The following is a 27253-nucleotide window of genomic DNA, read 5'->3' on the forward strand; positions in this document are numbered from 1 at the left end:
AACAGATCCAAAACTCCAAACTGAATAGAAAATGTATGTACGAAAGCCCTAGTGTGTACGCTAAACTGCTCTGACAAGAAGTTAGCACACATGTGCATACAAATGAAGTATTCAAGATACAGGTTAAGCTCTAGCAGGTGTTCAGTAAATAGCATGGAATGCTCTCCTTCATCCACTATTTAACGTGCATGCACCAAGACCTACAATTATTAGAAGATATATCATGCTTGGTCAGATCAAGGCCCATCAAAGCCATCATCCTGCCTTAGACAATGGCAAGTTCAGGTTACAAGTACCCGGCAGATCCCAAAAAGTACATTTATTTCTTGTTATTTGCAGGGATCACAATGACTTTCCCTCGTCTACCTGGCTAATAATGTTTTATGGACTTCTCCTCCAGGAAAAACCCTGCTATACTAGTCATCTTGACCACATTTTCTGCCAACAAATTCCACAGCATATTTGTGTATTGAATGAAAAAGTACTTTCTAAAATTGGTTTTAAATCTGCATATTGTTAGTTTCCATGTATTAGTATTGTTTGAAAGGGTAAATAACTGTCCACTACTTACCCATTCTACCCCATTCATGAATTTATAAACTTCTACCATGTACACGTTTAGCTGCCTCTCATCATAGGAGAGCCATTCCATCTCCTTTATCGTTTTTGGTACCCGTCTCCTCACATTGTTTAGTTCCACTATGTCTTTTTTGAGATGGGGCAACTAGAACACAATAGGGATGTGCAGAGCAAAATTTTATGTTCATATTTTTTATGTCCGAAAGGGGGTCCCACTTGCGGCCAATATGGACATAAAAAAAATCCAATGAGTTGGGTATATGTACATATGTGCAAAAAAAAAATTTAAACCCCCTCACCCTCCTTAATCCCCCCCCCCCCCGACTTACCACAACTCCCTGGTGATGGAGCGAGGAGTGAGGACGTCATTTCTGCAATCCTTGGCGAGAAGCATGTGACGTCGGCGGCACGTCGAGTGACGCGGCGTCACGTGATTCCCGGCTCGTTCGCGCCGGACGGCTCGTTCGGCCCAAAAAGAACTTTTGGCCAGCTTGGGGGGGTCAGGAGGCCCCCCCAAGCTGGCCAAAAGTTCTTTTTGGGCCGAACGAGCCGTCCGGCGCGAACGAGCCGGGAATCACGTGACGCCGCGTCACTCGACGTGCCGCCGACGTCACATGCTTCTCGCCAAGGATTGCAGAAATGACGTCCTCACTCCTCGCTCGATCACCAGGGAGTTGTGGTAAGTCTGGGGGGGGGGATTAAGGAGGGTGAGGGGGTTTATATTTTTATTTTGGCTCAACAATCGCGATTTCCCACATATCGAACATATCTATGTTCGATATGTGGGAAATCCGATTGTTTATGTCGAATCAATTTTTTAAGTAAAAAAAAAATATGAGTTGCGTTTTACTAATGCGGTCAATCCGAATGCACACCCCTAGAACACAAATACATAAGGTGCGATAACACCATGGCTCATAGGTATGGGCAGTTTTATATTCTGTGCTTTATTCTCCATTCCTTTTTAATTAATTCCTACCATTCTATTTGTTTTTTTGACTGCTACCAAATGCTGAGCTGAGGATTTTGATGTGTTGTTCACAAGGTCTCTTTCCTCAGTGGTGACTCCTAATACAGAACCTAGCATTGTGTACCTGATGTTTGGATTATTTTTCCTTAAGTGCATCACTTTGCACGTTTTCACATTAAATTTCATCTGCCACTCAGAAGCCCAGTCTCCTAGTTTTTTTCAGTTCCTCACAATCAGTTGCTGTTTTAACAACTTTGGGGTTTAGATCATACCAACCCAAATAGCTCTTGACTGGCTCCCAACACTACTTTTTCAAATTTTAAATCCTAACTCTAGCCTATAAGACCCTCACAGGCAGCACACCACTCTACCTCAGCTGCCAAATCATCTCCTATCTGCCATCCCCAACCCCCTCTGCTCACTGTCAAAACCCATCTGGCTGTCTCAGCCCTCAAGGATCTGTGCATCATAAACACCAGGAAGAAGACTTTCTGAGGTGCTGCACTCACTGCTAGCAAATACCAGACTTTTTAGTCTCTAGAAAGGTACTAAAAACATGGCTCTTCCAAATAGCACTTGGTCCACAGCAGAAACTTGGGGTACAGCCTGTACACTGTGAAAAGACAAGTATATCATACCAGGCATCCTTCAAGAATGAATGCCTAAAGACCCTGTAGAGCCACTTTAAAGTGGCTCCAGATCACAGATTTCTTTCATGATCCCTTCTTTATAGCCTTCGGGGTTCTTTTTCACTCAACACACAATTAAACTCTGGAATTTGTTGCCAGAGGATGTGGTTAGTGCAGTTAGTATAACTGTGTTTAAAAAAAGGATTGGATAAGTTATTGGAGGAGAAGTCCATTACCTGCTACTAATTAAGTTGACTTAGAAATTAGTCACTGCTATTACTAGCAAAGGTAACATGGAATAGACTTAGTTTTTGGGTACTTGCCAGGTTCTTATGGCCTGGATTGGCCACTGTTGGAAACAGGATGCTGGGCTTGATGGACCCTTGGTCTGACCCAGTATGGCATGTTCTTATGTTCTTATGTTAACCCCAATTATGCAGCCAAAAATAGGATGCAAATACTTCCCCCATTGACTTTAATGGCAAACGAAAAATGAATAAAACTAATCAACGAATTTATTTTCCCACTATGAAACTAATGAAATGCATTTGGGTCCCGGCGAAACAAAAAACGAATCGAAACAAATTTTTTCCTTCTGCACATCCCTACCAATCACTTCATCTGCATTCCTTTTTCCAGAGACTATTCTATTCTATCAATTTGGTTTCAACTGATCTTTCTACTTATCATATACTTGTGCTTTTGCATAACCCTCCATTAGCCTGAGGACTCTGGTTAGCCCAAGATCAACAAGCTACTTTTTACAATTTTGCTATTGAGTTCAGTTAGAATTGGCTCTGTAATTAGAGACAAATGAAAAATCTGCAGTGAAAGTGAAAACAAAAATGAGGCTATATCTTTTGTGACAACATTTAAGAAAAATGTCTATATCTGCAATTTTTTTTAACATTGAATGACAAGAAAATTAGAAGGAAATGGCCAAAAAACAGCCAATTTCTCTTTTATTTATTTATTTATTTTTGGTTTTTATATACCGATCTTCCTGCATTAGATACAAATCAAACCGGTTTACAAAGAACGTAAAACTTGCCTATAGGCTATACATTGAACCTTGAACATTAACCTTGAAAGAACCTGGAACAAACAAATTGAATTATGAAGCAATAAAGTCACAATAAGCAATTGATTCCATTAAATTGGGCTTAGATACTATTAGGTTGAAGCAGAAGATATGAAGTGAAAAAGATAGGAGAAAAAAAAAGGGAGGAGAAAGGTAGAATAATACCAAAGGGTAATTGGAGGGCTCTTCAAGGGAAATGAATTAGAGAAAAAAGAAAAGTAAAATATGAAAGCAGAAATAAAACAAGCCTAACGAGGTGAGGAAAGAACAGAGATATGTAGCGAAAAGAGGAGAGAATGTGTTAACTAAAATGCTGTTTCTGGAAAAGCTAGGTTGAATAGCCAGGTTTTTAGTTTTTTCTTGAATGAAATTGGGCAGGGGTCCTGTCTGAGGTCAGGTGGGAGAATGTTCCATTGAATAGGACCTGCGGAAGAAAAGGCCCTGTTCCTTAGAGATTTTTTAACTTCAGGGATGAAGAGAGAACCTTGGTAAGCTCTTCTTTTAGATCTTGTGGAGGAATTGGGGCGAATCTGGAAAGAGAGATCGATTGGAGCAAGTTTGTGGAGGGCTTTGTGCATGATGGTCAGCACTTTGTAGATGATTCTATATTTAATTGGAAGCCAGTGGAGGTTGTAGAGTATAGGTGTAATGTGATCCCTCTTATTAGTATTCGTCAAAATCCTAGCGGCTGAGTTCTGCAACATTTGAAGTGGCTTAATGGTGACCGCTGGGAGCCCAAGCAACAACGAGTTACAGTAATCTACTTTGGTAAGTATGATTGACTGCAGAACCAGACGGAAATCATTGAAAAACAAGAGGGGTTTAAGCTTTTTAAGTACCTGTAACTTGAAAAAGCACTCTTTTGTCGTATTATTGACAAACCTTTTTAAGTTCAGCTGGTTGTCCAATAAGGTGCCTAGGTCTCTGACGTAAGAGGTGTTTTTGATGATATCTGGCGTTGTTGAAGGGAAGATAGGTAGAGAGTGGCTGTCTACTTGAGAATGATTATTTGGATCTATAGTTTCCTTGGTAATGAGGTTTTTATCTTGAGAAATGATTAGGAATTCAGTCTTTTCTTTATTGATGACAAGGTTAAGCTTGAAGAGGAGTGCGCTGATCTCTTGAAAGCAACTGTCCCAGAATGTAAGAGATTTTTGTAAAGACTCATTGATAGGGATTAGAATTTGGATATCATCCGTGTATATATAATGCTTGATTTTCAGTTTAGTGAGGAGGAGACAAAGAGGAAGCAGGTATATGTTGAAGAGGGTTGGTGAAAGGACAGAGCCTTGAGGGACACCCAAGTTGGATCTGATTAGGTGTGATGTTTATTGTTAATTTTTACCTTGAATGATCTATTGCTTAGGAATGAACGGAACCAGTCCAAGGCTGATCCTGCAATGCCTATTTCCTTTTACTATTTTATTTTAATAGCAAAAAGCTACCAAACATTAATTTTACGACTATCTGTCTTTTGACTGGACAGTCTCCTACCAAAGAATATGGTGAATAGTTTTGCAAACTTAGCAAATTATTTTAATTTTGCAGAATATTCAAAATCTGTGAGTGAAATAAAAATGAACTTTTTAATTTTTTTTACAGAATACTTTTTATTGAAATCAGCAAATGGTTATCACAAGATACACTGTAGCATAAATAAACCACCATGTGAACATATTACAAACAAAACAAACCATTAACAATTCCTCATTATTTGAGATTAACATTTACTTTTTAAACATGCTTTTCAACATTAACCTGAGTCCTGAGAGAGACAGAGAAAGTTAGAAAGTATCTGTTCTTATTCTGTTATTGCATGAACTATATTTTTCCTCCCACCCTAAAGTTGCAATGTGCCTATAGTTTGCATGATTATTGAGGATGTATTAGTATGGCGTTACAGAAACAAGGCTACATTATCTAATTAATTCCCCTACCCCCACCCCCCTCCCACACACACAGATACACAAGAAGCACCATTGTGTGCCAGTGCACTATGTGGGAATGGAGGATTTGCCTAGTCATCATTATAAGCCATTGTCAAGTCTATATGGATTACTTTCATTGAAGGATTCAATCATCTACACCCACAAGAGGTTAAAAAAAATTAATCTAAGGTTGAGGAATTACAGTGTATCAAAGATATTTTAGTACAGATAAGCTGGAATAAGAAATCCAAATATGGTTTCTGGTGAGACTAAGCAGAGACTCACTGTTTACTGAATAAGTCCTTTCACTAGATAAAACTGTCTCCTTTGGAGTCTGTACATAGAGGTTCACATACTCTAGACATTTGCTTTTAAATTATTGTTTTTTGAGTAAACGAGAAAATGTCAGAGATTTTTAATATTTTTCGGTTGGTAGGCATTATGTTTCAGCAGCCCAATAGTGCTTGCCTTGAGGGAACAAGTCAAGAAACACCAGACACTTCCTCATATCTTCTGTTCAGCTTCAGATAACAGATTCTTGGTAATGAAGACCGTTCAAAGTGGTACTAGAGCCAACTTGAAACATTTTTACCGATAAGTAATTACGTTAAGAGTACTTGATGTTGGCACTGTAGCTGCACTGTAAAATGAACTCTGTAATGCTTTGAATTGTGGGCTGTTTGGGCTACTTAAATTATATAAATTGTTCACATTTTTTAGCTGCCTATGCAGGTGAAACAGAGATGAAGTGAAGTGAATTAATCTGACATGATCACTATAAAAAAACAAATAAAGAGGGACTTTTTGTGCTAGGATTTAGAAACCAGGCTGATCACATTTAATCTTGAATTGTGGGCTGGAAGCAGCATTCATGAGCATCATAAAAGTATTTTTGTGTTGGTAAAAATTCACAAGCTTGTAAAAACCTACCTATTATTCTTGGGACAATCCACTTTTTTTTTTAATTGTTTTTCCATGAATTGATTGAATTTTTGTATTCTTTTTAATTTGATAAATACTTCTCCATAAAGTCTCAGATTAAGAAAGTTTCTCATATTCACTGTCTTTAGTAAACCTAGGTTTGTATATCACTTAAAACCTTTATTGTCTTTATAGGATTTTAGATTTGTAGTTCAGGTTTTCGTTTTGAGTGGCATTGATTACTGTAATGCAGTATATCTTGGGCTTCCAGTCAAATTGAGAGCTCTGCAGTTAAAACAAATCATGGCAGCTTGGTTGATAAAAGGCATTAGTATGAGGGATCATTTTTTTTTATTTGATAAATATTAATTGCCTCACTGTGCTTTGTTGTATTAAATTTAAAATTGTGCTACTGGTCTTTGCGGCCATTTATGGGTTTCATCCTAAGTATTTAAAATTACTTCTTTGGGATTATGTACCCTTCGTCCATTTGTACTCAACTGGTCAGTCTTTGGTTTTTGTCCCTTCTGTTAGGAAACTTCACCTGATGAAATCTTGGAGCCATACCTTTTCAGTGCCAGATCTGACCTTTGGGAATTTGCTTTCTTTCAAGTTATGTCAGAAGGGTTTTCTTTGTTTCAGAAAGAAAGTGAATGCCTTCTTTTTTTTAGCATGCTTCTGAGTAAATAAGTCACTTTTTCTGTTTTATCTTATTGAGCTAACTGTACTGATGCTTGCTTCATTTATTTGTTTTATATTTTATTTTTGTATGTATTTATGTTTTTGATGTATTTTTACTTTTATGTATTTTATATATTTTATTGTAACCCAGCAGGAGCAAGTGTCTTGACTGGTAAGATATAAATATTTGTAAATAAATAAAAATAATTAGTAGTGAATGCTTTTATGCAGGAGACCTGACTTCATTTTCTGACTCCAGTCACAGACAGCCTGATTTATGAAAGGTTTTCTCCCATATTGTGGCAGTGAGCAAAATATGTTATGAATCATGTCCAGATATAGCAGCCTGCCAGTTCTCCAATCCCAGTGTCTCAGTTCAGTGACTACCATTTGGATACCATGCAACCTTGTTTGCATGAAATTGGTTCTCATTTTCGAGAGTGTATGCATAAACAACTGTTTTCCAGAACTATTAGAAGTTACTCAATATCTGAACTGTTTAATCAAGAGTTTCCTTGCAATCTTAATGGAAAAAAAAGGTTTAATGCACATTAACTTAGGGTTATCATCCATCCCAGTTTAGGTGCCTGCAGAGGAGCAAATGTGGTGGCCAGGCCAGGGACAGGAGGGCAGTTCTTTGGGCCTTGTGCACCGGATGGAGGCCAAGTTGAGTGGGGGGGGGGGGAAGGCATACTAAAGGTGGTAAGGGGTGGAGCTAGGGAAAAGTAAGAGCTGCATGTCCATCGAAGGATGGGAGATGAGTGGGTTGTGGAGGGTTGGGGTGCCTTGGGAGCTGCTTTGGCTAAGAAGAGTTGCTTACCTGTAACAGGTAAGCAACAGGTAAGCAAAGTTTCTAGAACTTTGACTGGCACCTACTGGGCATACCCAGCATGGCAACAACCCTGTATCCAGCAGGGGTCTCCCTTCAGTCTTATGTATAGCAAAAAAGAGCGTGCGAAAAATAACATTATAAACCACAAGCGTACCCAACTCCGTGGGGTGGCGGGTGGGTTTCGTGAGGACTAATATCCTGCTGTCCTGTGAGAATGCCTGTTACAGGTAAGCAACTCTGCTTTCTCACAGGACAAGCAGGATGGTAGTCCTTACATATGGGTGAATAACAAGCTGAGGATGCCCGCGCATGTACCGAAAACACCCAAAGACGTGCAACAGGCACAGCAACAGATGATTCTTTGGTATATGGGCAACCTGAATATCCCAGCGGGTGTAGAAGGAAGTTGGATATTACGCTGAGAATAGATTGCGTAGAACAGACTGGCCAAAGATAGAATCTTGTGTACCAGACTTGTCTCTGCAATAGTGTGCTGCAAAGGTATGAAGAGAACTCCAGGTTGCAGCTTTGCAGATATCTATGAGAGGTACAGAACAAAGGTGTGCAACTGACGTTGCCATAGCCCTAATGGAGTGTGCCTTAACTCAGTACTGAAGCAGAAGGCCTGCTTGCTGATAGTAGAAGGAAATGCAGTCCGCCAACCAGGAGGACAGGGGTCTGCTTTCCGAACGGGGTTCCCAGCTTAAGCTTATCAAAGGAAACAAAGAGCTGGGTGGATTTCCTATGGCCTAAAGTACGTTCTAAAAAAAGGCAAGTGCACGTTTACAGTCCAAGGAATGCAGACCCCGCTCAGCAGGAAGTGAGTGGGACTTTGGAATGAAAGTAGGCAGCACTATGGATTGATTTAAACAAAACTCAGATACCACTTTCAGTAGAAATTTAGGATGAGTGCGAAGGACCACCCGATCATGAAGAAATTTCGTGTTAGGAGGGTATGTAATCAGCGCCTGCAGCTCACTGATCCTGCGAGCAGATGTTAACACCAGAAGGAAAAGGACCTTCCAAGTGATATGCCGCAACTCGCAGGAATTGAGCTAAAACCACATTAAGGTCCCAAGATGGGACCAGTGGATGGAGGGGAGGCTTCAGGTGAAGCAAGCCCTTCATAAAGCACACCACTAGGGGCTGTGTCGAAATAGAGACATCCCCTGTACCCTTATGGAAGGCAGCCACTGCACTGACATGCACTCTGATGGAGGAGGTTTGTAAACTCGACTCCGAGTGATGCCAGAGGTAGTCTAAAAACTGATTCATGGGGCAGGTAAAAGGATCTAACTCCTTTGAAGTACACCATAACAAAAATCTTTTACATTTCAAATGATAAGACCTTCTATTAGAAGGCTTTCGTGAAGCTACTAGGACCTGAGATACAGATTCCGAAAGATTGAGAGGCTGTAGGATCAACCTTTCAACATCCAAGCCGTCAGTGGCAAGGCCTGAAGGTTGGGGTGGTGCAATTGGCTGTTCCTCTGAGATATGAGGGATGGGTCTGAGCCTAGAGGTACCTGTGGACACAGTGAGAGATCCCAAAGGATGGGAAACCAAGCCTGACATGGCCAGTAGGGGGCTATGAGAATCATTAGACCCCTGTCCATGCATAGCTTCACGAGAGTCTTGCTGATGAGAGGAAGTGGTGGGAAGGCATAAAGGAGGCCTTCCTTCCAGGACAGGGAGAACACGTCCCGAGGTGGAACATGGCAACTGCGATGTACAGAGCAGAAGTTGTCCACCTTGCGATTCTGCAGAGACGCGAAGAGGTCAATGGTCGGGCGCCCCCACTTCTGGAATAGACTGTCCACGACTACAGGGTTGAGAGACCCCAACTGAGAGAGTCTGCCAGAACATTTTCCACACCCACCAGGTAGGTCGCTCTGAGAAGCATGGTATGAGATAGAGCAAAAGCCCAAACCTGCGCTACCTCCTGACAAAGGAGGTAGGATCCGGTTCCTCCTTGCTTGTTGATGTACCACATTGCTACTTGGTTGTCCGTTTGGATCAAGATTGTTTTGTTGGACAAACAGTCCCGAAATGCAGAGAGAGCATATCTGATTGCTCGGAGCTCCAGAAAGTTTATTTGATGTTGCGACTCCTCCACTGACCAGGTTCCCTGAGTCTGCAGGTTGTTGACATGCACTCCCCATCCCAAAGTGGAAGCATCGGTTGTCAAAACTATTTGAGGTTCTGGAGCTTGGAAGGGTAGACCTTGAAAGAGATGGGATTCCCAGATCCACCATGCCAGCGAGAGACGAAGTCGCTTGGTGATGTGGACAAGGTTGGACATTGGATGATGTGCCTGTGACCACTGGGACTTTAATGTCCACTGTGTTACTCACATGGCTAAATGAGCCATGGGGGTAACATGGACCGAAGATGCCATATGCCCCAGCAAGACTAGTAGATGACGAACTGACGTGGTTTGAAGAGATCTTATGTCCCGAGCCATTGACACCAGTGTGTGAGCTCGGTCCCTGGGAAGAAAAGCTCTTGCTTGGATTGTATCGAGATCTGCTCTGATAAAGGAGAGGAACTGAGACGGGAGCAGATGGGATTTCTGATAATTGATTAGAAACCCCAATGATAGTAGTAGCCATACTGTAAGGTGGAGGGAGTGAAGAACTCCTTCCACTGACTGAGCTCTCAGCAACCAGTCGTCCAGGTAAGGATAGACATGAGTGCCCAGTCTACTGCCAGGCACTTCATGAAAACCTGAGGGGCTGACTCTAGGCCGAATGGAAGGACCCTGTATTGGAAATGTTGGTTACCAACCAGGAAGCGGAGGTATTTCCTGTGAGACGGGGTAATTGCGATGTGCATGTATGCATCTTTTAGGTCGAGAGAGCAAAGCCAATCCCCTTGTTGAAGAAGTGGGAGCACTGAGAGGAGAGGATCACCTTGCTGGTGGCTGAAATGAATCAGTAAGTTTTTGCTTGGGACATTGCCTTTTTTTAAAGTATTGGGGCAAAGTTAACTATTTGGGAATATTATTTAGTGTGTTTGTGTATTTGTGCTTTTAGTAGTCAGTAAGGTAGCGAATAAACAAGTTACACTGTTTGTATTTTTAAATAGTCAGTAAGCAGCTAGTAAGCAGTAATTAGTGTGTTTATTTTTAAAAGTCTGTAAGGCAGCTAGTAAGCAGAACTGAGTGTTTAAAAAAAAAAAGTAGCCAGAAGCTAGAAATAAGCTAGGAGCAGTGTATACCTAAGTAAAAAGGTTGAAAAGTTCAGTTCAGTTACTCACCTCAGAAAGGTGTTGAGATAGTGTGATTTGGTTTGAATAGGTACCAACATTTGTTAATCAAGAGAGCAGTGAGTCACTCTGGCTGACTAACTGAAGTTAGACTGTTTGTATTTCCCAGCCTACCCACCCCTAGTTCATCCTTTAATTTATAGGCAGGTGCCACTTTCACAAAAAAAAAAATAAAGTTTTTGTTGTTGTTTTTTGGTTGGCCCCTGTCACATGGTAGGAGCACAAGATGGTGCCGGCCATCCATTGCTCCTACCATGTGACGGGGCTGACCAATGGCACCGGTAGCCTCTGTGACATAGTAAGGACAAAGGTAATCGGTGCCATTTTGAATACCGGCAGCCGACGGCCCGAGTGCAGGAGAATGCTCCAGGACCCCTGCTGGTCCACCAGGGACTTTTGGCAAGTCTTGGGGGGTTCAGGAGGGTGGGGGTTGTAGTTAATTAAATTTAAAGGGTTGGGATGGGTTTGTTTTTTTTAACTTTAATGGGAAACGAATACCATACGTAACTAATGGACGAATCGGGGTCTCCCGAAAACAGATGTAACGGATTTGGGTCCCGATGAAAACGAATATCGAATCAAACTTATCCGTCCCTGCTGCACATCCCTACTCAGGATATCAATTTGTGGTTGGCACAAATAATGAACAAAGGACACGGTGGAGAGACTAAGGTGGGATGGGAAGTGGAGGGATTCAAATGAGTGCTTTTCAGAAGTCCAAGGGATTTGAGAAAGCAGGAAGCCCTTCCAAATTGTAATCAGGTAATTTGGACATATATTGGCAATTCAGTAAGATATCATACTTGTTCCCTGATTAAATGTTTCAGCATACCTACTCTGTCTGTACAGCAGTGCATCCCATAACAATGTGTGTCAAATGACCACCTGGGGGAGCAGGTCCGTGAGCCAATAGTGATATCTTGAAGTCTCAGGCTCCAATGCCTATTAGTTTAGTGGCCATTTGGGATGGTTGCAGAGGTATCCTAATAAGGGAGCAGTGGATTTGTTAAGGGAAGGGTTTGGGGGAGGGTTCCCAATTCCTTATGAGGGTCCAGGGTATGTGGGGGAGAGGGAATGCTAGGAATGCCAGGTTATTGAGTCACTTAGCTGATGTAATTTGGGACAAGCTAGAGGTGGAATTAGGGTTGGGGCATATCATGGAGCCATTTGCTTTGCTGTCATTTGTGGTGCTGCACTTGTCTCCATTTGCTTTTGTCCCAAAGAAGGAGGCAGGGAAATACAGGTTGATTTTTAATTTGACTTTCTCTTCTGGGTCTTCTGAGAACAATTACATTCCCAAGGAAAGATGTTCAATTCGTTACACATCTTTGATGCAGTGGTGTCCCTGGTTAGGAGGGCTGGTTAGGGGACATCGAGTCTGCTTTCCTATTATTGTAGATTCATCCAGGTAGTTTCCATTTGTGGGTTTTCACTTTTCCAGGTCAATACTTCGTGGATGTTGCTTACCAATGTGGTGTGCTGTATCTTGCTCTTATTTTCAGATGTTCAGTACACTTGTGCACCGAGTAACGGTTCGGTCTATAAGCCTGGATATCATGCTACACTATCTGGATGACTTTATGTTTGTGGGGCTGGCACAGGTGAGAACTTGTGGGGACCTTTTCTGGGGTTTTTAGAGGTGGCTTGGTATTTTTGAATTCCAATTGCCCATGGGAAGATGGATAGACCATTTATGAGGTTTAAATTTTCTGTCAGATTCAGAAAACATGGTATTGCGATTACCATTGAAAAAGGTGCAGAAGCTCCGAGTACTGGTGTGATTAATAGGATCAGCCAAGAAGGTGAGGTTACAAGTCATGCAGGCCTTGATCAGGTCATTAAACCTTGCGCCCTTTGGGGAGGGTGTTCCTACAACAGTTGTCTACTTTCACTTAAGGTGTTGTCAGGGCATCATTTTATTCAGGTATCGTGGAGTTTAGGGATGAATTGGGTGTTTGGGGCACCTTCTTGGAATCATTTAAAGATTTCAGGAGAAGATGGAGAAGCAAGTAACTAACAGAGATCTTGAGTTATATTAGGATGTGGTGGTTTTTAGAGGCTACTTGATAGGGGCTTGGTGTTCAAGCCAATGGCCAGCTTTCTGAATGGAGATGAGTCTCACCAAGAACATAACCTTTTTGGAGTTATTCCCTATTGTGGTGGCTTTAATGTTGTGGAGCAACAGCCTGAGAGACAAGAAGGTTCTGTGTTATGCCTGTCGGTCGCAGATGGCTGTGTCCTCTCATGCTCACCTCTTTTTTCCCTGCTCCATCAAGTCTGGAAAGAATGGCGGTCTCTGCCAATCCCCGCCGAACTCTCCAGCGTTCTCTGCACAGCGTGGGTGCTGCTGACCGCCATCTTGGACCCAAAATTACCTAGGCGTGCACGCGCAAGGGCTCCTTTGAAGACATCATGGTGGGAACCTCGGGGGCGTACCCTCCCGATGACGTCAACCCACTTCAGTTTTTAACCTGACCGGCCCTTGCCTTCTTTGAATTAGCAAGGAGTTCCATCTTGCTGAATTCTCCATACTCAAGAACTTCCTGTTCCTGATTGGTCTTGGCAATTGGACACCGAGTACCCACTCCTCGGGGGCTCTCATGCGTTCTTGGCTATCTGCTCCTCGGAGGGCCTTCCTACCTGAATGCTTCTAGACCTGCTTCTCAGGTCTCTCTCTCTCTCTCTAGGAATCATCTACTGTGAGTACTTCTACAGACATCTACTACTCGAGCTGCATCACAGGTTCCATATGGTGTACTCCGACCTCGGGCCACTACCGTCTTTCTTCAGTAGAAGCCATTCAGCTTTCCTACAGAATATCTACAGTACAGCTACAAGAGCCACCTCCTGGTTCCAGCATCTCTACTAGCTTCAACATCTGCTATACAGTCATCCTCAGCATACCCCGCTCCGCGGGACACTACCAGATTTGTATTACTGAAGTTGCCTGCCTCATCAGAGGAGATTCTCAGCATACCCCGCCCCATGGGCCATTACCGGATCTTCTCAGCTGTGGTTCTCTTTGGGTAATTACCTTGCTCAGAACTGTACTTCTCCATCTACTATTCTGTGGACATTATTTTTCTTCCTCATAATAAAGTCTCTACTTCTAGCTGTGTCCTATGCCACTGAGACTACACCTGCTGACGGTGAGGCTGACAGGGCTCCTCCCTGTGGGCAGAGACATCTCTCATCTCAGCACAAGGGTTCACATTCTCTCATAACCATAACATTCTGTTTTGGTGCGATAACCAGGGAGTAGTAGAAGTCATAAATTGCAATCGGCTAAATTCAAACATGCTGGCTTTATTGCGTGAGCTGGTCTTATGTCTTAAATGGAATGTGACTGTGATGGTGAGGCATGTTCCAGGGATGGAGAACTCAATCGCTAATGCCCTTTCTCATTTCAAATGGGACATCTTCAGAAATTTGGCCACAGATGCAGACAGGATGGGAGCAGAGATTCCAGAGTACCTGTAGCAGTTCACTCAGAAGGAGTGTTGGATATGATGACATATGTGGCCCCAGCAACATGGACATCCTTCATAAAGGGTAGAGTTAAGAGTTGCTATTTTCTGTTTCTTATGAGCTCAAAGTTGGAGAGGGAGACCGGTTCTGGACTCAGCCATTATTCAGTATATTTTGTGGGCAAAGCAGGTAGGTTACTCCTTGACAATGGTACAAGGGCATTTGGTGGGCTTGTCCTTTTTCCAGAAGGTTCTGGTTGTGGAAATAATGCATTAAGGGGTAAATTTTCAAAATTTTACACGCGTAAATCCCGGGGATTTATGCATATGGCCGAGCATACACTCACGGAGCCAATTTTCAAAGGCCCGGCCACGTGCATAAATCCCCGGAACGTGTGTAAGTCCCGGGGCCTCGGAAAAGGGGCGGGGAGGGGTGGTCTGGGGGCGGGGCAGGGCATGACTAGAGGTGCCTGGCACAGTGGCCATTTACTGCTGTGCCAAGGGATTGCGTGCTGTCAAGGTGCTGGTGCGTGTAACTTGCTCCTGCCCCGAGGCAGGAGCAAATGGTAAGACAAAGATTTGGGGGGGGGGGGGGGGAGTTAGGATAGGGTTAGGGGGTGGGAAGGTTATGGTAAGGGATATGTAGGTTAGTATAGGGGGTAGGGAACTGTGGAAGGCCACGGGCATCGGCTCGTGCAGATTGCACCAATGTGCACCGGCACGCGCATGTTATAAAATCACATGTCCATGTGCGCAGGCCGGGTAGCACGTGCACATGGACGTGCGGCGCAAGTTTTTAAAATCTACCCCTCAGTTTTTGTGTCAAGAGTATGTTAGCTGGTTGGAAGAAGGAGAGAGGTTTGATAAGGGATAAGCGAAGACCAATTTTGTATGCAGAGTTGTTGGTCATCTTGTGTTTGCTGAGGATTTGTTGGTCCACATATGAAGCTCTGCTTTTTTGTGTGGCATTTGTGCTTGCTTTCTTCAGGGTAATAAGGGTGGTGGAGTTAGTTGCTGAGACAGTGGGCCATCCAGGGAGCTCTGGTTTGTTGAGGGTAGAATTTGTGGGTGTCAGAGAAATGAGTCAGGTTTCGTATTGTCAGACCCAAGGTGGATCAGAAGAGTAGGAGTCAGACTATTATGTTGGGTCATGATGATAATGTTTTGGTGTGCCCAGGTTGTTGTGCACAAACCTTTTTTATGCGTAAAGCCAAAGGTAATTTCTTGGTACACTCTGATGGGTCTCATTTGATGAATTACCAGTTCGCCAGTGTGCTTAGGTTGGTGATAACAAACACAGAATGGCATGCAGAGTTCTACAAAATGCATTTTTTCTACATCAGCACAGCCATGAGCACGGCTGAAGCGAGTCTGTCAGATGACCAGATTCAAAGCATCAGTTGGTGGTGTTCTGGGGCTTTTGCCTTATTTTAGAACAGATCTGTGAGGGCTTCATCCCAAGTGGAAATGGAGGGATGAAAGGGAATGACTTTCAGTTGGGGAAAGTTTATTAACATGTTCTGTTTCTTGCAGAACTGCAGATGGCTGGCATCAACTCTGGGTGTGCCTAGGTAGTGGGCTTATTGGAGGGTGCTGCTGAGGCTTTTGGTTAGGTGGCTGAGAGAGGGCAAATATGCTAGTTCAGGTGAACAGGTATGCAGTGGAACCAGCTGTTGCTGGTCATCAAGGATCTGATGAGGAGTTGTCCACTCCTGAAATCCTAGCGGTGCACTTGGAAGGCAATGATTTTGGGGTGTGCACTTGTAAAGAATTATTAATAGTTGCCAGGAAAGATTTTGGTACAGTACTCGCCTGGAATACTGTGTTCATGTTATGCTCAGGCTTGTGAACCCTTGGGCCGACGGGAGGATGGAATACCTTAGGAGGAAGATCCATAGGTTCTCCCATCAGGTGGCGAGGCAGGAACAGAAGACGTGACCAGCTGGCCCTCGGCACTGGAGACAGAAGCGACTGTGGAGGCAAATGAAGAGACGTGACGTCGAGGAAGGAACTGTGTCTTCGCTACTGGAAGCCCACGGTCCCCCCAGGAGGAGCCCGTTGGGACCTGGACCGCTGGGACTTAGCTGGACCTTTGAGAGGTCAAGAAGTAGAACGTTCGGTGCAAGGGCTGACTGGAGCTTCACCCCTGGAAGCCCGCGGTCCCCCCGGGAGGAGCCCGTAGGGACCCAGGCTGCTGGGACTTAGGTGGGCCCTTGGAGATGATGGTCAAGAAGAAGTCCAAGGTCGAGTGCCAGAGGGTCATCGCTTACCAGTCCGAGGTCACACACTGAGGGATCACCACTTGCCAGTCCGAAGTCACACACAAATACCAGGAATCACCGCTAGCCAATCTGAAGTCAGGAACTAGGAACACCAAGACAAGACAGGAACAAGGATCCGAAGTAGAAGAACTCACCGAAGCAAGCAGACCTGACTAACCCAAAGTTGCCAAGTCGAGGAATGAGCAGAGGAAGCCTCCTTTTATACTTCCTCTGCTCTGGCTCATAGGGAACAGGTGAGTGTAGTTAAAGGGATCAGGTCCCTTTAAATTTGAGGATGAGGCGCGGCCTCGCGCCTAGAGATGGCGGCGGCCATCTTGGATTCTCTCTGCGGAGAGAAATGCTGCTGGATGCCGCGAGGGAGGAGCAGGGATGGCTCTCCCTCCGGCGAGTATCACAGGGACCTGTGTCAAAGTGACGGCCCAGGATCAGAGGCCTCCCCCGGAGCTCCCGCGGTGGGTCACCGTCAAGGGCCTGGCAGGGGACCACGGTCATGGCCTTCCTTGGCCGCGGAACACAACAGTACCCCCCTCTTTAGGGTGCCTCCCCGGAGGCCTGGGTTTAGCCGGATGGTCTCTGTGGAATTGCTCAAGCAAGCCCCAGTCTAGAATGTTGGCCAACGGCTCCCAGGTGTTTTCTTTGGGGCCGAACCCCTCCCACGCTAGCAGGTACTCCCATTTTTTCCTATGCTTCCTCACGTCCAAGACCTCTCGGACTTGATAGGTGAGGTCATCTTCAGAGGCAATAGGTTGGGGAGTTGGAGGCGTGCTGGAAGGCCATGATAACACCAGGGGCTTCAAGAGGGAAGCATGGAACGTGTTGTGTATCTTGAGGGAAGGCGGAAGGTGGAGCTGATACGAAATGGCACCAACTTGTCGGACAATGGGGAACGGCCCAATAAATTGCGGGGCCAGTCGCGCTGATGGCAGCTTCAGGCGGATGAACTGTGTGCTCAGCCATACCTTTTGGCCCAGCCTGAGGGGTGGATATGGTCTTCTTCACTGATCTGTATACCTTTTCGCCGCCTGACTGGCTTTGATCAGTGTGCGCCGTGTGGAGACCCACAGGCGGTGTAACTTGTCTGCAGAGAGTTGGGCTACCGGGGACGTGACTAGAATGGGAACTGTCAGCGGTGGGCGTGGCTGCTTCCCATATACTATCTGAAATGTCGAGGATCCAGTAGCCGTGGAGAGATGCGAATTGAGTGCAAATTCCGCCCAGGGTAGCAGGCTAGCCCAGTCATCCTGTTTCTCGTTGACGTAAATACGGAGGAACTGTTTTAAGGTCTGGTTCGTTCTCTCTGCAAGACCATTGGTCTGCGGGTGATAAGCAGACGTATAGTCCAAAGTAACATCGAACTTTTGGCAGAGGGCCCTCCAAAACCTGGCAGTATATTGAGGCCCTCGATCCGAAAGGATACTTCTTGATAGGCCATGTAGTCTGAAGATGTGCTGGACAAACAGCTGGGCCAGCTGTGGTGCAGAAGGCAGTCCTGGGAGTGGCACGAAGTGAGCCATTTTACTAAACCGGTCGACGACCACCCATATGACCGTGTTGCCATTGGATGACGGCAGGTCGACCACAAAATCTGTTGCCAGATGGGTCCATGGTTCAGAGGGGGCTGGTAAGGGCTGAAGTTACCCTGGGGTGGCTCCTGGGATCCTCTTGTGGTGAGCACACGAGTGGCAGGACTCAACGTAAGCCCGGACAACTTTATTGACTGTAGGCCACAAATAGTACCGGTGCAGAGTTTGTAAAGTTCAAGCTTGTCCTGGATGGCCAGAGCAGCGGGAATCGTGAGCCCATGCCAGGACTTGCTTCCGCAAGTGTGGTGGAACCAGGGTCTTCCCGGGAGGGATGGTCGTGGTGGCAGACAGTAAAATTCGTGACGGTTCGATGATGATGAACTGCGGTTCATCAGAATTCTCCATGGACTCCAATACGCGTGATATGGCGTCATCCTTGATATTCTTCCCAGCAGGTCTGTACAGGAGAATAAAAATAAATCTGGTGAAGAATAGGGCCCAACATTCCTGCCGTGGGTTGAGTCATTGTGCCCAATGCAGGTACTCTAGGTTTTTATGGTCTTTGTAGACCGTAAATTGGTGTTGTGCCCTCTCTAGCTAAGGGCGCCACTCTTTTAAGGCTACCTTTATAGCCAAGAATTCCTTGTCACCTATGGTGTAGTTCCGCTCTGACGGAGAGAATTGACGGGAGAGGAAGGCAACGGGCGTAATTTATGACCTTCAGAAGTCTGGCTCAGAATGGCCCCTACTCCCTCTGAGGAAGCGTCCACCTCAATGACAAACGACCGCTGCGGATCCGGATGCCGAAGGCACGGTTGCTGTAGAAACGCCTCCTTGAGGTGACGAAAGGCGACCTCCGCTCCCTGAGGCCAGTTCTTGGGATCCGTGCCTTTCTGGGTCAGGGCAGTCATTGGGGCAACGACGGACGCATAGTGAGGTATGAAAGATCGGTAGTAGTTAGCGAAACCCAGGAACTGTTGAATTGTCTTTAATCCGGACGGCTGCGGCCATTCCCGAATGGCCTTCAGCTTCTGGGGTTCCATACGGAAACCCTCGCTGGAGACGATGTACCCCAGGAAGGGAAAGGTCTCCTGCTCAAACAGGCACTTTTCCAGTTTTACATATAGTCTGTTTTCTCGGAGTTGTTGCAACACTTGGACGACGTGCTGACGATGAGTGGCCAGAGAGTCCGAGAAAATCAAAATATCGTCCAGGTACACTACCACGCATAGATATAAGAGATCTCGGAGTATCTCATTCATGGTGTTCTGGAACACCGCCGGAGCATTACAGAGCCCGAACGGCATCACTAAATACTCATAGTGGCCGTCTCGGGTGTTGAAGGCCGTCTTCCATTCATCACCCTCCTTGATATGGATCAGGTTGTAAGCTCCTTGGAGATCCAACTTGGAGAAGATCCTCACCCCTTGCAGCCGGTCGAAGAGCTCAGAGATGAGGGCAAGGGGTAATGGTCCTTGACCGTTATAGCATTCAGGCCCCGGTAGTCAATGCAAGGGCGAAGGCTTCTGTCCTTCTTTCCGACGAAGAAGAACCCAGCCCCTGCTGGGGACTTTGATTTCCAAATGAAGACCCTCTCCAGGTTTTCTTTGATGTACTCAGTCATGGCCTACGTCTCCGCAGGCGAGAGGGCATAGGTGCGCCCCCGAGGAGGCTCAGTGCCAAGGAGGAGGTTGATAGCGTAATTGAATGATCGATGAAGAGGTAGTATCTTGGCCTTTTGCTTTGAAAAAACGTCCGCATATGAGACGCAGGGGGTCGGCAGACCCTGAAGACTGATGGAGGCAATGGAACAGGAAACTGGAGTCACTAATTGGAGGCAATTGCCGTGACAATTCGGCCCCCAGTGAGATAGCTGCAAAGTCTTCCAGTTAAACTGAGGAGCGTGCTCCTGAAGCCAGGGAAGGCCCAGGACGAGCGGATACATGGAATACTCCAACACATAGAATGGCATCTGCTCTCGATGAAGGATCCCAACTCTCAACTGGACGGGAGCCATGGTGTGGGTCACACGTTCGTGAAGAGGTTTACCTTGGATTGAGGAGATGACCAAAGGAACTGGAAGGCAAACTTGTGGGATCTTTAAGTGTTCCATCAGGCTCTTCATGATGAAATTGCCGCCGGTGCCAGAGTCCACAAGAGCTAAGGTGTGGAACTCACCGTTGGCAGATGTTAATGCCACTAGTAGCATTAGTGGAGGTGAAGTATGGCCCAGGAAGAGGCCTCCTTCAAGTCCTTTTCTTGACCATGTTGGGTATGTGGCTAATTGATGGCCTGCTGTTCCGCAATAAAAGCAAAGTCCTTCCTTCATTCGCCGCCGGCGCTCTTGTGGAGAGACTCTCCCACGGCCCAACTCCATGGGCTCCTCGGTGGGTGTTCGAAGGGTTCCTGATGCGCCCTTGGGAAAAGGCGAGGGCCTTCTCGCTGCCTTTATTTCTGGAAGGCGAAACCGCATACGACGATCCACTCGATTGGCTAATTCTATCATGCCATTGAGGTCGTCCGGAAGTTCCTTCGTTGCTAGTTCATTCTCCAGGCGTGAGGCTAGCCCTTCCAAGAAGATTCCGTGGAGGCAGTCCTCTCTCCAATTTAGCTCTGCGGCTAGGGTGCGGAATTTTGTTGCGTATTCGGCCACTGTCAGAGTACCCTGTCGCAACCGAAGCAATTCCGAGACAGCAGTGGGTTTACGGACATGCTCATCAAATATCTGTCTGAAAGTGGACAGAAACTGGTTCAAGTTTCCAAACACTGGGTCTCTTCTCTCCCATAGGTGAGAGGCCCCGATCAAAGACTTCCCATCAAGCAGGGACATAATGTAGCTGGTTCTGACCAGGTCACTAGGAAATTGAGCAGGCAACAAAGAAAAGCGGACCTGACACTGGCTAAGGAATCCCAGACATAACTTTGCGTCTCCGGCGTATCGAGAGGGCGCCGGGAATTGTGTGGGGGTTGCTTGTCCAAGACCACCCATGGTGGCCTGCATGGGACCTTAAGGAGTAGAGCGGCCCCCCAGAGCCACAGGCGGGGACGTCAGAGTGGAATCCATGGGCCCTAACACTTCAATGCGTTGGTTCAGGCCCTCCACTGCAGAGACAAGGGTATCCAGGGTCTTTTGCTGGTCCATCAGGCGCTGGGCCATTCCCGGAATGGCCTGGTGGGCAGATACCTCTGCCGGGTTCATGGACTTGGCAATCTGTTATGCTCAGGCTTGTGAACCCTTGGGCCAATGGGAGGATGGAATACCTTAGGAGGAAGATCCGTAGGTTCTCCCGTCGGGTGGCGAGGCAGGAACAGAAGACGTGACCAGCTGGCCCTCGGCACTGGAGACAGAGGCGACTGTGGAGGCAAATGAAGAGTCGTAACGTCGAGGAAGGAACTGTGTCTTCGCCACTGGAAGCCCGCGGTCCCCCCAGGAGGAGCCCGTTGGGACCCTGACCGCTGGGACTTAGGTGGACCTTTGAGAGGTCAAGAAGTAGTGTTCGGTGCAAGGGCTGACTGGAGCTTCATCCCTGGAAGCCCGCGGTCCCCCCGGGAGGAGCCCCTAGGGACCCGGGCCACTGGGACTTAGGTGGGCCCTTGGAGACGATGGTCAAGAAGAAGTCCAAGGTCGAGTGCCAGAGGGTCGTCGCTTACCAGTCCGAGGTCACACACCGAGGGATCACCACTTGCCAGTCTGAAGTCACACACCAGAGAATCACCGCTTGCCAGTCCAAAGTCAAACACCAGGAATCACCGCTTGCCCATCTGAAGTCAAACACCAGGAATCACCGCTAGCCAATCTGAAGTCAGGAACCAGGAACACCAAGACAAGACAGGAACAAGGATCCGAAGTAGAAGAACTCACCGAAGCAAGCAGACCTGACTAACCCAAAAGTTGCCAAGTCGAGGAATGAGCAGAGGAAGCCTCCTTTTATACTTCCTCTGCTCTGGCTCATAGGTAACAGGTGAGTGTATATAAAGGGATCAGGTCCCTTTAAATCTGAGGAGGAAGCGTGGCCTCGAGCCTAGAGATGGCAGTGGCCATCTTGGATTCTCTCAGTGGAGAGAAATGTTGCTGGACGTCGCGAGGGAGGAGCAGGGACGGCTCTCCCTCTGGCGAGCATCACAGGGACCTGTGCCGAAGCGACGGGCCAGGATCAGAGGCTTCCCCTGGAGCTCCCGTGGCGGGTCGCCGTCACGGGCCTGGTAGGGGACCACGGTCGTGGCCTTCCAGTATGGTGCAGTTCGCCTTTGCCCTCACTAAGTCACAGGGAGCGACCGTCACTCCCTGTGACATAGTGAGGGCAAAGGCGATCGGCGCCATTTTGAAACCAGTGCAGCAGCACCGGCACCGAGGGTATGATTGAAGGGATGGCTCCTGGAGCCCCCGCTAGACCACCAGGTACATGTAAAAGGTTTTTGGGGGGTTCAGGAGGGTGGGAGAAGCAAAGGGGTAATTTGTAAAGGGTCGGGGTGGGTTTTTTTTTTATCAGGCCACCGGCGCCATTTTTATCAGTGGTAGCCAAAATGGCGCCGATGGCCCGAGAGCGGGAGATCGCGCCGGGACACCCCCCCCCCCCCTCCCACTGGACCACCAGGTAATTTAACATTTTGGGGGGGGGTTCGGGAGGGTGGGAGAGCAAAGGGGTCATTTGTAAAGGGTCGGGGTGGGGTTTTTTTTATCTGCTCAGGCCTCACTAAAAAATTAACGAGGTGAATTAGAATCGGAACCGATTCCAATTCACATCTCTAACGATCCGATTTTTTTCTCCCTCCATCCGAACCTGATCGTTAAAACGATTCGGGCACACGATTCACATCTCTAGTAAAAACCAAGATTCTAACAGAAATTCAGAAAGAAGAAAATGGCACATATTTCTTCAATGTTAAATGTTGTAAGCTACGCCAGCACTTATCACAGGAACCCACAGTCACTCACATGGGAGATCCGACTCATGTGCCTCCTCTAATCCAGTTTATATTATTCAATGCAGAAAAGATGATGAAGCATATTACTTTGGTGAGACAGGCCAGACATTAGACAAGAGTCAATTTACACTGACACAAGATCAAACACCACAGAGAAGACTAGGCTGAGAACTATGTGGGAGATCACTTTTCAGTGCCAGGTGATCAGGATAATCAAAGGAAAAATTAAAACAATCTCGGAATACAAGGCTTTTGAAATCATTAGTATTCACCTCTAATCCCTGCAGATCTAGAACAAGATGTGACAGTTCTCGCACATAAAATGTAATGAACGAGACAAAGGGTTTAAAAAAAAGCATCAATACATTTTGACAGCTCTAATAACATAATAATCAAAAGGCCTTTTTGATCTTTTAAGGTTTTGTGTTTTAAAAAAAAAATATATATATATATTTGTATTTATCAGTTTCAGATATTTAAACAAGGAAGAAAATAAATCCAGTTTCACACAAAAAATATATCAAAACATTATCAATAGACATTTAGAGGTCCATATTGAGCCACTTTGCGGCTCTGTTAGTTAACTGGTAAACTTATCTGGTTAACTAGTGCTGTATATTCATCAGCACAACCATACCACTGAATATACCCGGCTATCTTAAAGTTAGCTGGACAAGTTTATCAATTAGCCAACTAAATGCTTTGAATATGGACCTCCCTGAGAGTAATTTTCAAAGGTGTGCTTACATCCATAATATATCGAGCTTGGTAGTGTGTCCATCAGTGCTCGCGCATGTTCCCCAGCCCGCCGACAGATGGCGCTATAATATATCGAGCTTGATAGTGTGTCCATCAGTGCTCGCGCATGTTCCCCAGCCCGCCGATAGATGGCGCAGGTGGCTCCCTGGCCACCTTGGAGGCTCAAACACGCCGTTCAGCGGCCATGTCACAACACCAGCTACAAGAGGTACTCCTGGGGGAATTCAGTGCTACTGCGAAATGCAGATTTTGTGCAGAATTCCTCCTTCCCGCAGATTTCCTCCCTCACCTCGCCGATTTCCTCCCTCGCCGGAAGACTATTCAAAACTGGAAGGACAGTGGCCATCGCGGGACAGGCAGAAAATAGCAGAGGAGACCTTGGCATGCCACGAATGGAGCGCATACCGTGGCACCCGCTCCATTCGCAGCGAAGATGAAGGCCCAGCGCACCGTTCGCGGTGAAAAGGGAAGGCCCCCGTGTGCCGCGCTCGGCGTGCTTGGGCCTTCATTTTCGTTGCAAACAGAGCGTGTGCCGTGGGACACGCTCCTTTCGCGGCATGCCGGGGTCTCCGCTGCTATTTTCTGCTCAAGGCGAAAATGGAAGACCCCCGTGTGCCTCAAACGGCACGTCAGGCCTTCATCTTCGCCGCGAACGGCGCGGGTACCGCAGCATGCCGCTGAGAGTGAATGTGTGCCGGGGAGGGTAGGGTGTGAGAGCATGGTGGGGGGAGGGGATGCCGGTGAGTGAGAATGTGTGTGTGAGAGAGGGGGGTGACAGAGAGCATGGTTGGTAAGAGGGGGGTGGGGAGGGTGTGAGAGAGAGCATGGGAGGTAAGAGAGGGTGGGTGGGGGGATGCTTGAGTGTGGGTTTCAGAGAAAGGGAGCCAATATGAGGGGAGGGGGATGCCGGTAAGAGAGAATGTGTGTGTGAGAGAAGAGAGGGGGTGTGGGGGAATGCAAGAGATAGCTTGGTAAATAAACTTTGCCAGCCCTGGCTTTAGCAAATGTGTCTCCACGTCCCACAATTTAGTTTTTCCTTTTCAGCTAACGCTTCCATACAAGAGCATATGTGCCAATAAAAAGGCTCGCCGCCCTGGCGTAGAACGGGTACAGTTGCTAGTTAACATATATACACATAAGAGATTTTGCAATAAGTTCATACCTATATTTTATAAACTGGCAGGAGCCGCACAAACACTGCATATCTCTGCTCCCAAAATATGTGCATATGTTTCACTATGCACACATCTTTTAAATGCATGGAGCTACATGTACTGTATATGTATTTTAGAAAGTTATGCATGAAATAATTGTAGCATATGCACATAATTACACAATTTACACACGGAGGCAAGTATTTTATAAAGTATAAGCGATTGCGCGTAGTCTGCCGATGAAAATAATGAGTGTACTTTTAAACACTAGTTCGCCAACAACTCCTCTAGTTCATCTCCAGGGGTCTCCAAACCTGTCCTGGAGGGCCACCAGCCAGTCAGGTTTTTGGGATATCCTCAAGGAATATGCATGAGAGAAAATTTGCATGCACTGCCTCCATAACATGTAAATTTTCTCTCATGCATATTCCTTGAGGATATCCCAAAAACCCGACTGGCTGGTGGCCCTCCAAGACAGGTTTGGGGACCACTGATCTAGACCCCCCCCCAGCACGTCACCCTCATCCCCCTCCACTTAACTCAGACCTGCCACTCAAAAACTGCAGACATAAGACAAGTGCAATTTCAGATCTACCAATCAGTTATCAGATAGGAAAACATGCATGCTAGTTCAGGAATGCATGCAAGTACAATATATTGCTTACAAAACGTTAACTTGTGCATGAACTTCCGAACCCCGCTCTGGGACACCTATAAACCACCCCATTTTTTTCCATTAATGTGCATACTTCTGGCTGCCTATTGCTAAATACTACCTACACATGTTACTTCCAACTTTACACACAGATCCCTTTTAAAATTAACCCTCTAAACTAGTAAACAGAAGAAAAAATCAATGTGGGCAGTTTTCAGAACTATGCCAATTGTTGCAAAGTCCACAGGTACTTTCCTTCAAAGACTTTGCACCAATTTTCCCTTTGAAAATTGCTTAGGGAAAAAAGTACCTGGAGAGATGTGCGCTTGTTTTTCCTTTCAAATACTTTTCCCCTGAAAAACATAGTTTTAAAATCCAGAACTACATACATTGTTGCCTCCCCTGACCTAACTCCACTTCTGATCCCACCTGCTTTTCCCGCAAGTAAAAGTAAACATGTTGTTGATACCAAGTTGCGTGTGCCATGTTGGAATACAGTACCGGTGGGACAGGGGTGACTGGGGACTTGGACCTGTCTGTGACTGGTAAGATGTTTGGGGGATGGATGACTGTGGCAAGCCCGGAGAGATTTATTTAAAGCTTGCCAGTGGGTTTAGTCATTGCGGTGGGGACTGGTGACTAATATGCCAATAATCAATAACAAGCACTAAAATATTTTAGTGCACACTATGGGAACACAGCATGCACTAACTGAAAACAAAAAGGAAATGAAAAAAGAAACACAAGGGAAACAAAACCACCCACTCCTACCGCCAACTGAACAAATCAAAACAAAAGTGAAAGGAAAAAAAAATCCGCTATACACCCTAGCTTATCCTGCTCCCTCCATTCTTACTTCATGTTTCCTCTGACTACCCTCAGCACATCCCTTCCCTTCCATCCAGAATATATTCTCTCCATCTCCAGCTCCTCCGTTCCTTTGCTGGTGTTTATTAGAGATGTGAATCGTGTCCTCGATCGTCTTAACGATCGATTTCGGCTGGGAGGGGGAGGGAATCGTATTGTTGCCGTTTGGGTGTGTAAACTATCGTGAAAAATCGTTAAAATCGTGAGCCAACCCCCTAAAACCCACCCCCGACCCTTTAAATTAAATCCCCCACCCTCCCGAACCCCCCCAAATGCTTTAAATTACCTGGGGATCCAGCGGTGGTCCAGAACGGTGGCGGTCCGGAACGGCCCCCTCAATTGAATCCTTTTGTCTTCAGCCGGCGCCATTTTGCAAAATGGCCGCCGCAAAATGGCGGCGGCCATAGACAAAAACGATTCGACGCAGGAGGTCGTTCCGGACCCCCGCTGGACTTTTGGCAAGTCTTGTGGGGGTCAGGAGGCCCCCCCAAGCTGGCCAAAAGTTTCTGGGAGTCCAGCGGGGTTCAGGAAGCGATTTCTTGCCGCGAATCGTTTTCCGTACGGAAAATGGCGCCGGCAGGAGATCGACTGCAGGAGGTCGTTCAGCGGCGGTCCCGGAACCCCCGCTGAACGACCTCCTGCAGTTGATCTCCTGCCGGCGCCATTTTCCGTACGGAAAACGATTCGCGGCAAGAAATCGCTTCCTGAACCCCGCTGGACTCCCAGAAACTT

Source organism: Rhinatrema bivittatum, chromosome 4 (assembly GCF_901001135.1).
Source record: "Rhinatrema bivittatum chromosome 4, aRhiBiv1.1, whole genome shotgun sequence".
In the NCBI taxonomy this organism is placed as follows: Eukaryota; Metazoa; Chordata; class Amphibia; order Gymnophiona; family Rhinatrematidae; genus Rhinatrema; species Rhinatrema bivittatum.